Source organism: Podarcis melisellensis (genome assembly GCF_964234715.1).
Source record: "Podarcis melisellensis genome assembly, chromosome: 8".
NCBI classification, from domain to species: Eukaryota; Metazoa; Chordata; class Lepidosauria; order Squamata; family Lacertidae; genus Podarcis; species Podarcis melisellensis.
In genome coordinates this window covers 77,835,093-77,848,041 of record NC_138540.1, presented here as the reverse complement: position 1 = coordinate 77,848,041, position 12,949 = coordinate 77,835,093, and the positions used below count along the sequence as shown (strand labels likewise).

The window sequence follows — 12,949 nt, the reverse complement described above, 5'->3', positions numbered from 1 at the left end:
TAGGCAGTAATAAATGATATCACAACATATCACACATGGAATATCATGGTCTTTTACTTCCACTTACACAGGCTTACTTTTTACCTCAACCTTACATCCCTAAACCCCAGCTGACTGCTTCACTGCCATTGGCTCATCCCACAGCTTGGCTGCACTAATGACTTGGGTTAATCTGCAGCGGAACCAAAAATGTCTTCCTTAGTTGCTCTTTGCACATTGCCAGGTGCACTTGACTAGGAGAGAGAGATTGCCATATAGGCTTTGCACTTGTCATTTTTGTTCCCGGATTCTTCCTTCCTTCCTTCTTTCTTTCTTTCTTTCTTTCTTTCTTTCTTTCTTTCTTTCTTTCTTTCTTTCTTTCTTTTGGTGTCGTTACCATTTTAACTGTAACGTAATTTTATAGAAAAATAATTGTCAACTGCCTTGAAACAACTAATGAAATCAAAGATGAATAATTCAGCTAATTAAATCAAAGATGAATCATTCAATTAATTTCAACACTGAGTTTTGAATTTCAACATGTCTCTCTTTGTTCTCTTAACAAATACACAGGTCCCATTGCCAGACTTCACTGAACCATTTTTCACACACTTTGACTGTAGTATGAATCCTTGGCCTATAAATATCTCTAAGTAAGCCTCTACCTCCATCAGTCCTCTTGACTGGTCCATCCATGTTCTTGAGTCTCCTTATTTTTCTAAAATGATGAAAGAACATCTGAGCACCTGCCTCCTCTTCGCCCTGCTTTCTCCAGGTAAGTAGGAACCAGTAAAATGGATTATTTTTATCCTTTTTAGAAGACACTGAAAAGCCTTGCTCCTTGTGAGGGAATAAGAATGGGGACAGGAGATGAGAATAATGGGGGGGGGATCATAGAATTTTAAAGTTGGAAGGAACCCCCTTCAATGCATAGAGTGCCACTCTCTGTGTTACAATGCTATTATTGTTTCATAAAATAGACCAAACCATTTCTGCTTTGATATACCTACATGCTTGTGCCAATAAAGGTTTCAGAAAGCAGTCTCTTGGGTCTCTATATAAGGAGCAGGCTAAGAGATAATGAGTGATGTCTTCTACCTGAGGCTGATCACAAATACAAGGTCTGTCTGTTGTAGCAGTCACTGAAGGCTGTGTTGGGCATCCCTTGGAAATTGGCAGTTCAATAGTGGCATTTGTTAAGGAAAGTGGCAAGCATTTGATCAGATAACTTGTGCTAGAATACTCTATTCTTAGGAGTGGATACCAAGGGAAAACTTTGGTGTTTCTAATTAGTTGCATCCCCTTTTCTTGACACTTATTCAAGGGCAATGCAGAGCTCAGTTCAGAGAAACTAGAGGTAGTTTAAAACATACTGATATTCAATTCCATATAGCACAAGGCATGGAAATGCTACATTGGAATAGTAGCAATTTTAAAAAATATATACTTTAATTGAGCACATTCCGCTCCACCTGGATAAAAACTGCTGATATTCTTGATGGTAGAGAGTATAGCTTCTTTTTTTAATTCTACACAGTTTCAAAAACTTTAATGGAGTTTGACTCAGATTTCAATGCCATAGAGAATTTGAGTACTCCTATGATATTCTGTGTTTAACTTTCACTGACACTTTCAGGAGAGTGTTCTTGGTCTAGGCTTTCTTATTTACAATATGTACTGTACACCTCCAAGAGTTTTTTCAGGACTCATTAAGAAAAAAAAGAGGTGCTCTAAATTTATTCACTTTTTGTTTATTATTTAATATATTATTTAATTTATTAATTTTATCTATGTATGTTCAAAACATAAAATCATGGGCACTCATCAAGAGAGAGATCTCTCTTTTCCTAATTACTGGAGAAGGGGAAATTGCCTTGGATAAATATGACACCCAATCATTAATAAAAAAAGTTATAGCCTTCCAGTTTAACACGCATCTACCCTCTTAGGAAGAAGGACATCTTTTCCCACATTATAATACTTTGACTAGTTAGGAAAACAGGAGTTGGATGATTAACATGCATTTGACTTCACTATTTCAAAGAATAAATCTGAAATATATTTTATATTTGCATACAGGGTTTATGTGTTTTATATAGCCAGATTGTCTCATCCCAACCCAAAGTACCACTAACTCCATTACCATGTCAATAAATCTCCTGCAGCAACCTCTGTCTCCTTTATGCAGTGACATCTCTGACATGTTCCAATTGTCGTTTGCCACGTGGCTATGAGGCTTGTGACGTCTTTAAATATCCACGTCGTGTCTGTAGGTCTTATGGAATCTGCTCCTCTGGTGTTCTGCAGAGCAATATACGTAAGTGAAATCTTCTCACTTACTCTTGGTCACCCCAAGGAATGACTTTCATGTGTAAATTAGTATTATTTATTATTTATTTATTGCATTTATATCCCACCTTTTCTCCAAAAAGCACAAGATGGTGTACATGGTTCTTCCTGTTACAGATATCAAATATTGCACAGTTTGAAGTGACTGGAATCATAAGAACTGACTCCTTTGAAAATGAAATGTTGTTTATGAAATATTGTTTAAACTTTTACTGGCAGAACCTTCTTCAAAACAGAATTAAAACATCAAAAATATCCATATAATATATTGTGCTGTCCAGCACAGGCTCAGCTTCTTATAAAATATGAAATAATCCAAACTGACCTATAATCAAAGGTCGCTTTCTCTCTCTCCAGCCTGCTTTTCTGTCTAAAGGCTGTTTGCTCTCCCTTCAGGAGAGTCATTTACATACATTGTTTTGTCTGTAGCTTTTAGAGAGATGACTCTATTTGCATCTTCACACCACAGAGGCAAAGACTCAAAGGCAACTCTTTTGAAATGGGGATTTCAACCCAGTACCTCTCTCATGACCTCAGGTTTACAACGCTGACATGTTAGCTAACCAATAACAATAATCAGTTAGTTAATCATTAACTCTGCAAGGAGCTCAGAGTCCTTTAGAAATGCTTAGTGTTACCAATACATGTTTAGTCATTTTCCATTTTCATACATACAGATTTTTTCATTTCTGTGTGAAGTAAACCACTATACTTAACACTTCCCCCATGCATTTAACCTTGTGAGGTAGGTTAGGCTGAGAGGCAGTGAGTGTTGAACGTCACCCAGTGAGCTTAATGACTGAGTGGAGAGTTGAACCCTGGCACCTCATGTCCTAGCCTGACACATAGCAGCCATCCTCTGTCTCATGAATTTACTCCAACATTGGTTGTCTCTTTCGATCACATTTCGGTTTCAGCATAGAGATCCTGGCATGCATCAGACCAGGGCTGGCTAAGCTATGGTCCTCTAGAAGTTGCTGGACCACCACCCACATCCACTTCAGCCAGCATGGCCAATAGATGGAGATGGTGGAAGCTATAGTTCAGTAAATTCTAGAGGGGCACAGTTTAGCCATCCATGCATTAACCAGCGATCTGCACTATACCAGAAGCCATGAAGTCTGGTTTGATTTTGGTTAGACTTCCATCATAAGGTAAGGCAGTAAGTTAATTAAATTATTACAAATTCAATGCAGGAATCATTTGTGGCAGCTGTAGCTTTTTTCTCTTCTTGCTGCTGCACCAGATGGTCCAGATTAGATTGTACAAAGAAAACAGATGGTTGTCCTAGAACCCTACTTCTCCTTCCTACATTATTCCAAGTATCAAGGGAGCTGACACATAGCTGTTACAGGAAAAATCCGAGGGCTCCCTTGGACAAAACAAAGACACCAACCAGGATAACTTGGAGCAGGCATAGAGACACCAGGCATGGAGTTGAGTAACAAAACTCATTCTTTATTCAAAGACACAAAACATAAACAGAGCATTCCACAGGCCGGTCTAGCCCAATGAAGCATATGCCAGAGCTGAGGATATGAGCCTTCTGTTTCATCCTAAAGCCCCTCCCCAGCTGGCTGTCTTCCCAACAGTCTCCTCTGAGGTGGGGCTCTCTGTGCCTTTTGTTCTGCTACATGGAAAACCCTTCTCGTTCTTGGAGACAGGGGAGGAGGGGAGAGGAAAACCATGGAACTGTCAGCCTGCTGGGTGTCTGTCAAAGTGTCAGCTTCTTCCTTCTCAGTTGCCTCACTCTGACTCAAGTCTGTTACTTGCTTTGCCTCCAACCTGTCTGCCTGCCCCCCCCCACCTTCTACCTCTGATTTGTCTTTTGAATAGCACCATCATTCTCCTGGCTCAGAGGCTTCCCCCTCTGATGTTTTGAGGGGGGCGGTCCCTGGCTGTAGCCTCCCACCATTCCTCCTTGTCTAGTCAGTCTCTTACATCAAAAACCTGTGAAAGAAGATGTGTGTTGTGATGTCATCAGTCTCAGAGACCCTGGTCCCCTTCAGTTTGTTGCAGGGGGATAGTAAAATCAAAGTGCAATGATACTAAGCCATGCATCTTCATACACTGTGCATTTTGGAGGGATTAATAGGATTGTTGTCTCAAAAGCAGATACATCTTCCTTTTATCCTGAGTATCCAGTAATTTTAGAACACAAGGAAGGGCTATATGGCCTCTTGGCTTCACAAAGGCCCCTTGAACATTGAGCATCTCTAGGTTTCAGCTTCCATTTCTCTCATTGCCTGCATGCCCTGGAATAATAACCTGAGATACAAGACTGTGGTATAAAAGCAGAAATTTATAGACCCACTACAATTTGTGGGTCTTCAGCAACAATGATCAACAAGTGCAGAGTGGGACAACTGTGCAATAAGTGAGGGAAACCTGTCTGTATAACACCCTAGACAAATGATTCCTCCATCATCAGAATGGTGCAAATTCACCCCATCTGAGAAATCAGATGCCCTTTTCATCTGCTACATCTTTCTTTCTTTCTTTTTTTAAAGATATTTATTAAAATTTTCAAAAAAAGAAAAAAAAAACCAGAAAAGAAAAAAAGAAAAGAAAAACAGAATTAAAAACACTCAACGTTTACAATCCTTATTTTCAATAACCTATTTCCGCGACTTCCCCTCGCCTCCCCTTCTTGTATTCCATTTCCAAATGTTAGTTCAACAAGTTCTTATCCCCAATTTTTAACCTTAATTCATTATTATATTTAATTCATTTTGTATATCAAATTTTAACTTATATACCTCAGTCTTTATACTTAAAACCTTTTTCTAAGGTCGACCCAAATTCCCTTCCACGAATTCCCCATTTTTATACTAATAACAAAACAAAAAAATAAAAAGAATCAGAATATATTTATACACCCTTTGGATTCCCAAGCCCCACCCTCCCTTTCCCGGTTTCGATCCCCAAACCAATGTCCATCAGTCCATCTGCTATCAGCCTGGAGACCTCACGTCCGAGGCTCTTAAATCTCTCTCAATTCCTCTCTGCCAGTTTTTTTGATAGTCCTTTTTATTAAACACCAAATCTCGGAGGAGCTCTGTCCCAATAATGTCCATATTTCTTCCAGCCAGACCTCCATATTTAAAAGTGGAGCTCAGAGCTTGTTTCTTAATCCTTTTAAGTCCAAATGTCCCCAAAGCTCCAACTTCCACCTTGATCAAATTTATAATCCATAGATCTTCAGATCTCCACAAAAGGAGATCTTTCCATTCCTCATTCTTTAATTCAAATCAAATTTTTGTCATCCAGTCCTTATTTTCCTTTCTATCCATCTTGGCAGGCCTCTGGCTCTCCTTTGCCATCTGCAGCATTACAGCCCCTCCTTCCTGCTCCTCCTGATCAGCATATGTCTCTTTCTCCACTTCCTCAAATTTCTCAGATTTCTTTTCTTGTTCAGCTGCCTGGACTTTTTGAATCCAACTCAGTAAGTTTATTTACTGTTGACTTCAATGTTGTGACACTTGTAGCCAAAACATCACTTTGCTCTTGCAACTTTCCCAAGAGAAAAAAAAGCCTTGTCCAGTTCAGCCTGTATTTTTCCACCTGTAGCCATTCTTGTAATGTCCCTGAACCCCCTCTAGAGGGATTCTGGTTATTTAGTATTCCTTCCACTTCCAGCCCAAAAGTCAAGTTAACTTGTTTCAGTTCTTCTTTGTTTCCAACAATTAACCCTAACCCTATTGAGCCGATTCCCTCCGGAGCTCGGAGGGAATCCGCCATTAGACGATGGCGCTAACCCGGAAGTCCCATCTGCTACATCTTTCAACTAGTATCTTCCAGACAGACAAATTTATTCCAGTCTCTACTAGAAATGGGTGAATGTGTCAATTTTTGTTTCTTTTACTTTCTCATTTCCCCCAAACTTATATAGTGCTTTGCACAGTAAGTAAATAAATAACTCATGAAAAAGTGTCAACATTTGAGAGCAATTTTCTCCTAATAAAACATTTTCATGCAGTTGTTACTAATAAAAATGTGATTGTAAACCATTTCCCCTTAATACAATATACATGTGTCAGTTCTTTAACTAATATAGCTGAGTTGCATTCAGCTAAGTACTGTTTTGAGTAAATACAGTGGTACCTCAGGTTAAGAACTTAATTCGTTCTGGATGTCCGTTCTTAACCTGAAACTGTTCTTAACCTGAGGTACAACTTTAGCTAATGGGGCCTCCCGCTGCTGCCATGCCATCACCACTCGATTTCTGTTCTCATCCTGAAGCAAAGATCTTAATCCAAGGTATTATTTTGGGGTTAGCGGAGTCTGTAACCTGAAGTGTCTGTAACCCGAGGTACCACTGTAACTGAAATGAAGGGCCCTAAAATAGCCTTGCTCACTGACCAAAATGAGTTGGATTAGCATTGAATACCACCTGCTGTTTACACGCATGTTTCCTTAATATTTGCATCTTTGAATGTACTGTGTACTGTTTTGCTGGATAACTGATTAGCAAAAATCAGAAAATTATGGTTTGATAGACAGCAGAGCCTGGTGATGCAGTCCCTCAGAAATTTCACCAGAGTCCTGGAGCCTCTCTCTGACTGGTTTTGTTAACCAGTTAACCAGAGGGAGGTGGAACAGCATTTGTCCAGGACTTCCTGGACATATATGGAATAACACATTCATCAGCTGCGTCTGGGCAGAAATTGGCTAAATGTCTGGGTAAATCTGGACGTATGGCAGCCCATGTCGGAAGTGCTGATTTTGCCAATTTCCCCTTAAAATAGCTCAGAAGCATCATTTTTGTGTGTTTGTGTGATCTTGCCAAAAACTGCTCAACAACTTTTCTGTCTGGATTTTCACTGTTTGAAATATGGCAGCCCTGTTTCTGGGGGAGATAGTTAGAAAGGGCTTGATTTGAGATGTTAGATAAGGTTCAGGTTGAGAGATAGGGCTAGATTTGAGATGGGAGATAGTGATTAGGATACAATATTATATGATAGAGGGAGAACTGGTTCTAATTTGAGTTGAACATCCACACGGAGTCTATCTATGGCAAGAGGAACTGTAACACCTGTTATATCTAAGTAAAGGAACGAGAGGAACTATTAAGCATTATACTACCTTCACTAGAAACCTGAACATCTACCTTAAGTGAACCAACTGATTTTTAGCAACTGAAGTTTAAGAAGAGCTGTGCCTATAATACTGTCTTTAGGCCTGTGACATCCTTATATTTAGTTTAAGTAATAAGTTACCTTCTACCTGAAAGAATGCATCTCCTGATCCAACCTTGTTTCACAAATTCTTTTTGTAAATAAAACTTTTCTTGATTGTTCAACTTCTACCCAAGGCTCTAAATCACTAAATTTTCCCTTACACAAGACCACCCCCTTCCAAGGTAGCCTGTGGTAAATTGTAGACATTCATTTAATTAGCGTACCATGAGGTGTGTCTGCTATATTTAATTGGAGGCAATTAGGGGGGTGAATCCTCTACTTAATTAATTGGTGGTAAGCAGTGGGATCTTCTATATAGGGATTTTGAAGGATAATGGTGTTTGGGTTCATCCTTTGGTTCAAGAACTGTGAATTACGTAATTTCTCACTGAAGAGTAAAAATAAATACATTTGGAGTGAATTAACTAGAATTTTTGGAGATTTGGGGTTTATTTATTTTTGCTCCTTTCAGTTCAATGGTATCAAGAGGAAACTTACCGTCAATGTGAGGACCCCAATTTTTGTCACTCAGGTGATTATAGCGTCACTGCAGCCGAGGGTAAATTTCTCTGGACAAAGGTCATCTGCTGCAGAACGGAACTGTGCAATTTGGAGCCTCCCCACCGTGAGTATCTACATCTATGAAATTTAAAGGCTTGCAAAACCATTATATAAGAGCCACCTAGTTACAGGCATAGTAGAGCATTTATGTTTTTTGGTCCATTCAGACATAGTGTGCAAGGGTCCAAGAGTATATACAGTTGATCTTTGAATCTGGAATGGATAGAGTAAATGATCTCCTCTTAGGATGCAGAATAATCTAGTGCTTCTTACTTACATCAGTCAAATTTCATACAGGTAGGAGGTGGCGCTGGAGGCAGAGAAGTAGAAAGAAATATGGAAAATCTTGGTATAGCATTGCCCAATTTGGGTTCTGATCTTGCCCAGTACTTGCTTGCACTTACAGAGAGAGGGAGGGAGAGATATTGCCTCCAAGGGAAAGCAGCTGTCAGTACCTTCGGATATGGAAGTCTAGAAACAGCAGATAGTTTGCCTGATGATTCAGAGATGATCAAGAGACAATCCTAATCTGCAAAGTTGATGGCAGTTGTAGGACACAATGTGGAGGTTCAATTCCAGCTATGGTATTAAGTTACTAGAAGGCATGAAAAAAGTGAAGTGATGTTAACAATAAAGAGAGTGGGGAATGAGGTATATCAATATGCTAACTGTAGGTTTTTGCTTTGGTAGTTCCACCTCGTGAGGATCTTCCCCCCAATGGTCTACAGTGTCCAGCCTGCTACAGCATGGTCGGAACTAGAGCACCACAGAATTGTCAAAGTCAGGGGAATGTCAGCTGCCTTGCCTATGAGACCAAGTGCATTGACTATTTTAGTATGCTTGTGTGTGAGTAATATTGCCAATCATCCAAGAAAGTCCACTCCTCTCTGTCTCTTTCTTACTGCCTAAAAAGCACTGACTTAACTTTGTTTGCATTTTATATCTTTATATCTTTGATTTCTTTCTCTGAGGGAAAGAGGATGCTCTTGTCCTGTTTTGGATTCCAGTCTACCTGTTAGAATTCTATAAGAACTAGATGGGACAGACTCATTCATGGCAGGGTTTTACATTTTGTGGGCATCTTACAAAAGTACAAAAGGCTCCTTACAGCACACCTTTTCTTCTAATGCACAAGGGGCATCAGAGCAGAGGGACTCAAGGGAGAGTGCAGGACCAGCCAGCACATCACTGCTCATCCTTATAGCAGTATGAACCATTGGATGCTGGTCCAGGAGGACTGTGTCTTGCCACACACCTTGGCCAAAGGTTTAAAAGCAAAGGAAGCTGGGAGAAAGAAGGGTCCTAGCAGTACAAATATGTTCCTTGTTCCTCAGAAATGAGTTGCACAGTATTCATCGAGTCTTACTGCCTTAGAAGTGTGCAAAAGAACTGCAGCCTTATTCTAGCAAAATACAAGGGGTGGAAGATGGTAATTTAATGTTTACTATGCCATGCCGGCGAAGATTAGTGGGGGATTTGTCCTGCTTATGGCTCCTCACCCTTATTTTTAATTCCCAACACATGTCATTGGGAGGCTTTCTATTTTTTAAAAAAATATTTTTATTAAGTTTTGCATAAATATATTTCACAAACATACAACAGACAAAAGTAAATGAAATAAACATAAAAAGAAAAAAAAGAAAAAGAACATAAAATACATACAACATAAACGACGCGACTTACATTAATTTTACAACAACATTGATCGACTTCCCTTTATCTCGATTTCGGATAATGTTATCTTAATTATCTTTCTGCTGTATCTATTCCAAAATAAAATTTATAACGTAGTAAGCGTTATCTCGTGCCTACTGTGATTTATTTTTTTTATACATATATATTTCTGATTAACATTTTGATTTTCCCCTTGTCTCTATTTCCATATATATTCTAAATTTATCCCATTCATTACTAACTTTTGTATATTTTTGATTTCTTATTTTCTGAGTCAATTTTGCCAATTCTAAATAATCCATTAATTTAAATTGCCACTCCTTTAATGTTGGGGTTTTCTCCTTTAATGTTGGGAGGCTTTTTCTCCTTTAATGTTGGGAGGCTTTTTCTCCTTTAATGTTGGGAGGCTTTCTAAATGACTTTGAGAAGTGTGTGGTGCGGCATACCTACCAGCCAAGTGGCATCACTATGTTTTCAGGAAACCCAGCTTCAAGGCAGCGAATCAGTAGGCAACCCAATTCTCCCCATTCTGCTTCAACTCAAGCCAAACTGAAAAGGAAGATCCCTGCCAAACGTGGAGCTTGCAGGGATCAACTGCAATATGCAGTTTTTGATCCCAATGCCAGCACAGCTTACTGCCAGTGTCACTTGGCTGATTGGCAATGGTAGAAAACATTGCTTTCAACAGGAGATTCAGATGACTGGCAGTGACTGTAAGCCATGCTTCTCAAGCAACAATTCAGAGAGATTTCCTAGACTCCTAGTTTTTCTTCTGCAGCTGTGAACATACCCGTCACAAATGTGATGTAATACAATGTTGGTGAAAGGCGAGTGAGTGTTGCTTGGTTAAAATGGACAAATTATGCCGCCTGCTTGGCTTAATTTGACTCACAGGGTAAGATTCCGAAGGCATGCACTAGCGATATATGTGTCTGCTGGATTAATCATACAGTATGCTGGTTCCAAGCACACTGAACTTTAATAACCATAGTAATTCCTACACCCCACAAGGTCCCATTAAAGAACTAATGCAAAACTTATGTTTTTTATTTCCTAGCTGACCACGATATTTTTGACATCAAATTCCAAGGCTGTGCATCTGAAGACATGTGTGCCCTTGATGGAAAACACTTTAGCTTTGGCTATATTGCATTAATGAATGTTAAAGCAAAATGCTACGAACCAGAGAAATCTTCAAGACAGATTGACCTCAAAGGGTAAACAGGGGAGAGGAAAGCTCTCCTCTTTATTAATTCCACCATTCATGGTAGTGGCAGAAGATACTAGGAGCCCAGTGGTAAGAAGAGGGACTCAGGTCTCCCGGGTTTTCTTTTCCAGAATTGGTGAAATTCATGATCAAAATAAACTCTTCTGGCATATAGAATCTGTATTCTGTATCTTTATGTTTCCTATTTGCAGAATATGTAGAATGGTGAGAAAGGGTATTTGACAGGAAATATGAGAATTGGCATAGTATTTTGTTCAACCCTACTTCTCTCTACTGCTAAATTTATGTAGTACCACAAAAAACACCCAAATGCAAGTTCCTCTGTCGTATAACAGGTATTGATTGGAAGATCCATCTCCCAGCTGTAGAAAGTCAACGTTTTAGGGTGGTCACATGAAAGATGAAGCAAATTTGTTTTCTCCTGCTCTCAAAGGTAGGACCCAAACCAATGGCTTCAAGTTGAGAAAGGAAATTCCGACTAAACATCACAAAAACTTTCTGACATTAAGAGCTGTTTGGATTTGATATCCCATTTTATCACTACCCGAAGGAGTCTCAAAGCGGCTAACATTCTCCTTTCCCTTCTTCCACCACAACAAACACTTTGTGAGGTGAGTGGGGCTGAGAGACTTCAAAGAAGTGTGACTAGCCCAAGGTCACCCAGCAGCTGCATGTGGAGGAGCGGAGACGTGAACCCGGTTCACCAGATTACGAGTCCACAGCTGTTAACCACTACACCACACTGTTCTAAAGTGCAACAGTCTCCCTTGGGAGATGTGGTCTCTCCTACCTCATTTTCATTATCAGTCAGAGGTTGGATGGCCATCTGTCATAGCTGAGATTCCTCCATTGCAGCGGGTTGGATTAGATGAGCCTTCCAACTCTACAATTCTATGATTCTAAGGCATTAGGCTGGTCACAGGTGTGCAGAATATTTATGCATACTGATTTGTGTCTGTAAACCAGAACTGGACCAGGAAAGCTTTCAAATGGAGGACTCCTTGGACACAGCTACATTTGTAAAGAAAAGGTGCTTTATATGTTATTCCCTTTTATGAAGTTTAGTGTGCATTTAACTGAAACACTTTTTTAATGTGTCTAGATCCAGCCCTCGAAAGAAAGGATTGTCTTCTGACAGTTCATCAAAACAGCACTGCCCTCTATAAAGGGAGACATATGTCTCCACTATATGACATATAATTATAATGACCAAATTTGACAGTCACTTAGAGCCAGATTAAAATGTGATTTGAATGGATTCATATAACAGGGAGTTCCTGGGCTTCAATCAGGTCTTTGTAATGGGAGACTGTGACTGCACAAAAGGCCCAAATTACAGGTGATCAGTGTGATACGGACACATTAAAATAATTCCTGGATCTCCACTATTTCACTTTGTTAAAACAAATTTATTGGTTTTTGTGGGGTTTTTTTGTTTTTTGAAAAAACAGCAATAGCAACAACAACAACCAAGTCTTCCTTTCAAGGGAAGTTTCATTTTGGTGCATGTCTTTTTTTTTTGCGGGGAGGAGTGTAAATTAGATAAGATTGGTCAGTGGTAGAGCATCAGCTGTACATACAGAAAGCCCCAATTTCAATCCCTGATAGCTCCAGGTAAGATTGAAGATACCTTTCTCAAACCCTGAACAGCTTTAGGTATTCATTGAAAACAATGGTGTTGTGCACAGCTGGAAATTTCCAGAGGTGTAGCTATCATGACACCCCACCCTATTCCTCTGGGGCAGCCAGGAATCTCCGAAACTTTGCAAGAAGCATTCTGTTATTACTATAAATACATCAATGAGACCAGCAACGAAACCTTGGGAGTGCTGCTGATCCCCAGTGAGACCACTCTTATTCTCACCACTGCCACACTTTTCATCTTTCTTTTTCAGTCGAAGCCCAACGATCTGTGGCTTTGTTGGTCTGCTTGGTGTTTGGTTATTTGTGTCTTTTATCCCCATCTGTGCCACTTTAT

General features: G+C 39.6%; 1 long non-coding RNA gene across 2 annotated transcripts in view; it reads left to right on the top strand.

Annotated features, from left to right (window-relative positions):
* LOC309376250 overlaps nucleotides 1-11,111 on the top strand; it is a 38,110-nt gene extending 26,999 nt beyond the window's left edge. For both annotated transcript variants that reach the window (XR_014171110.1, XR_014171111.1), the window contains exons 4-8: nucleotides 553-754; nucleotides 2,168-2,296; nucleotides 7,981-8,133; nucleotides 8,760-8,915; nucleotides 10,801-11,111. This is a non-coding gene — a long non-coding RNA (uncharacterized lncRNA). The remainder of the gene's footprint in view (nucleotides 1-552; nucleotides 755-2,167; nucleotides 2,297-7,980; nucleotides 8,134-8,759; nucleotides 8,916-10,800) is intronic.
* Nucleotides 11,112-12,949: the final 1,838 nt, after the last annotated feature.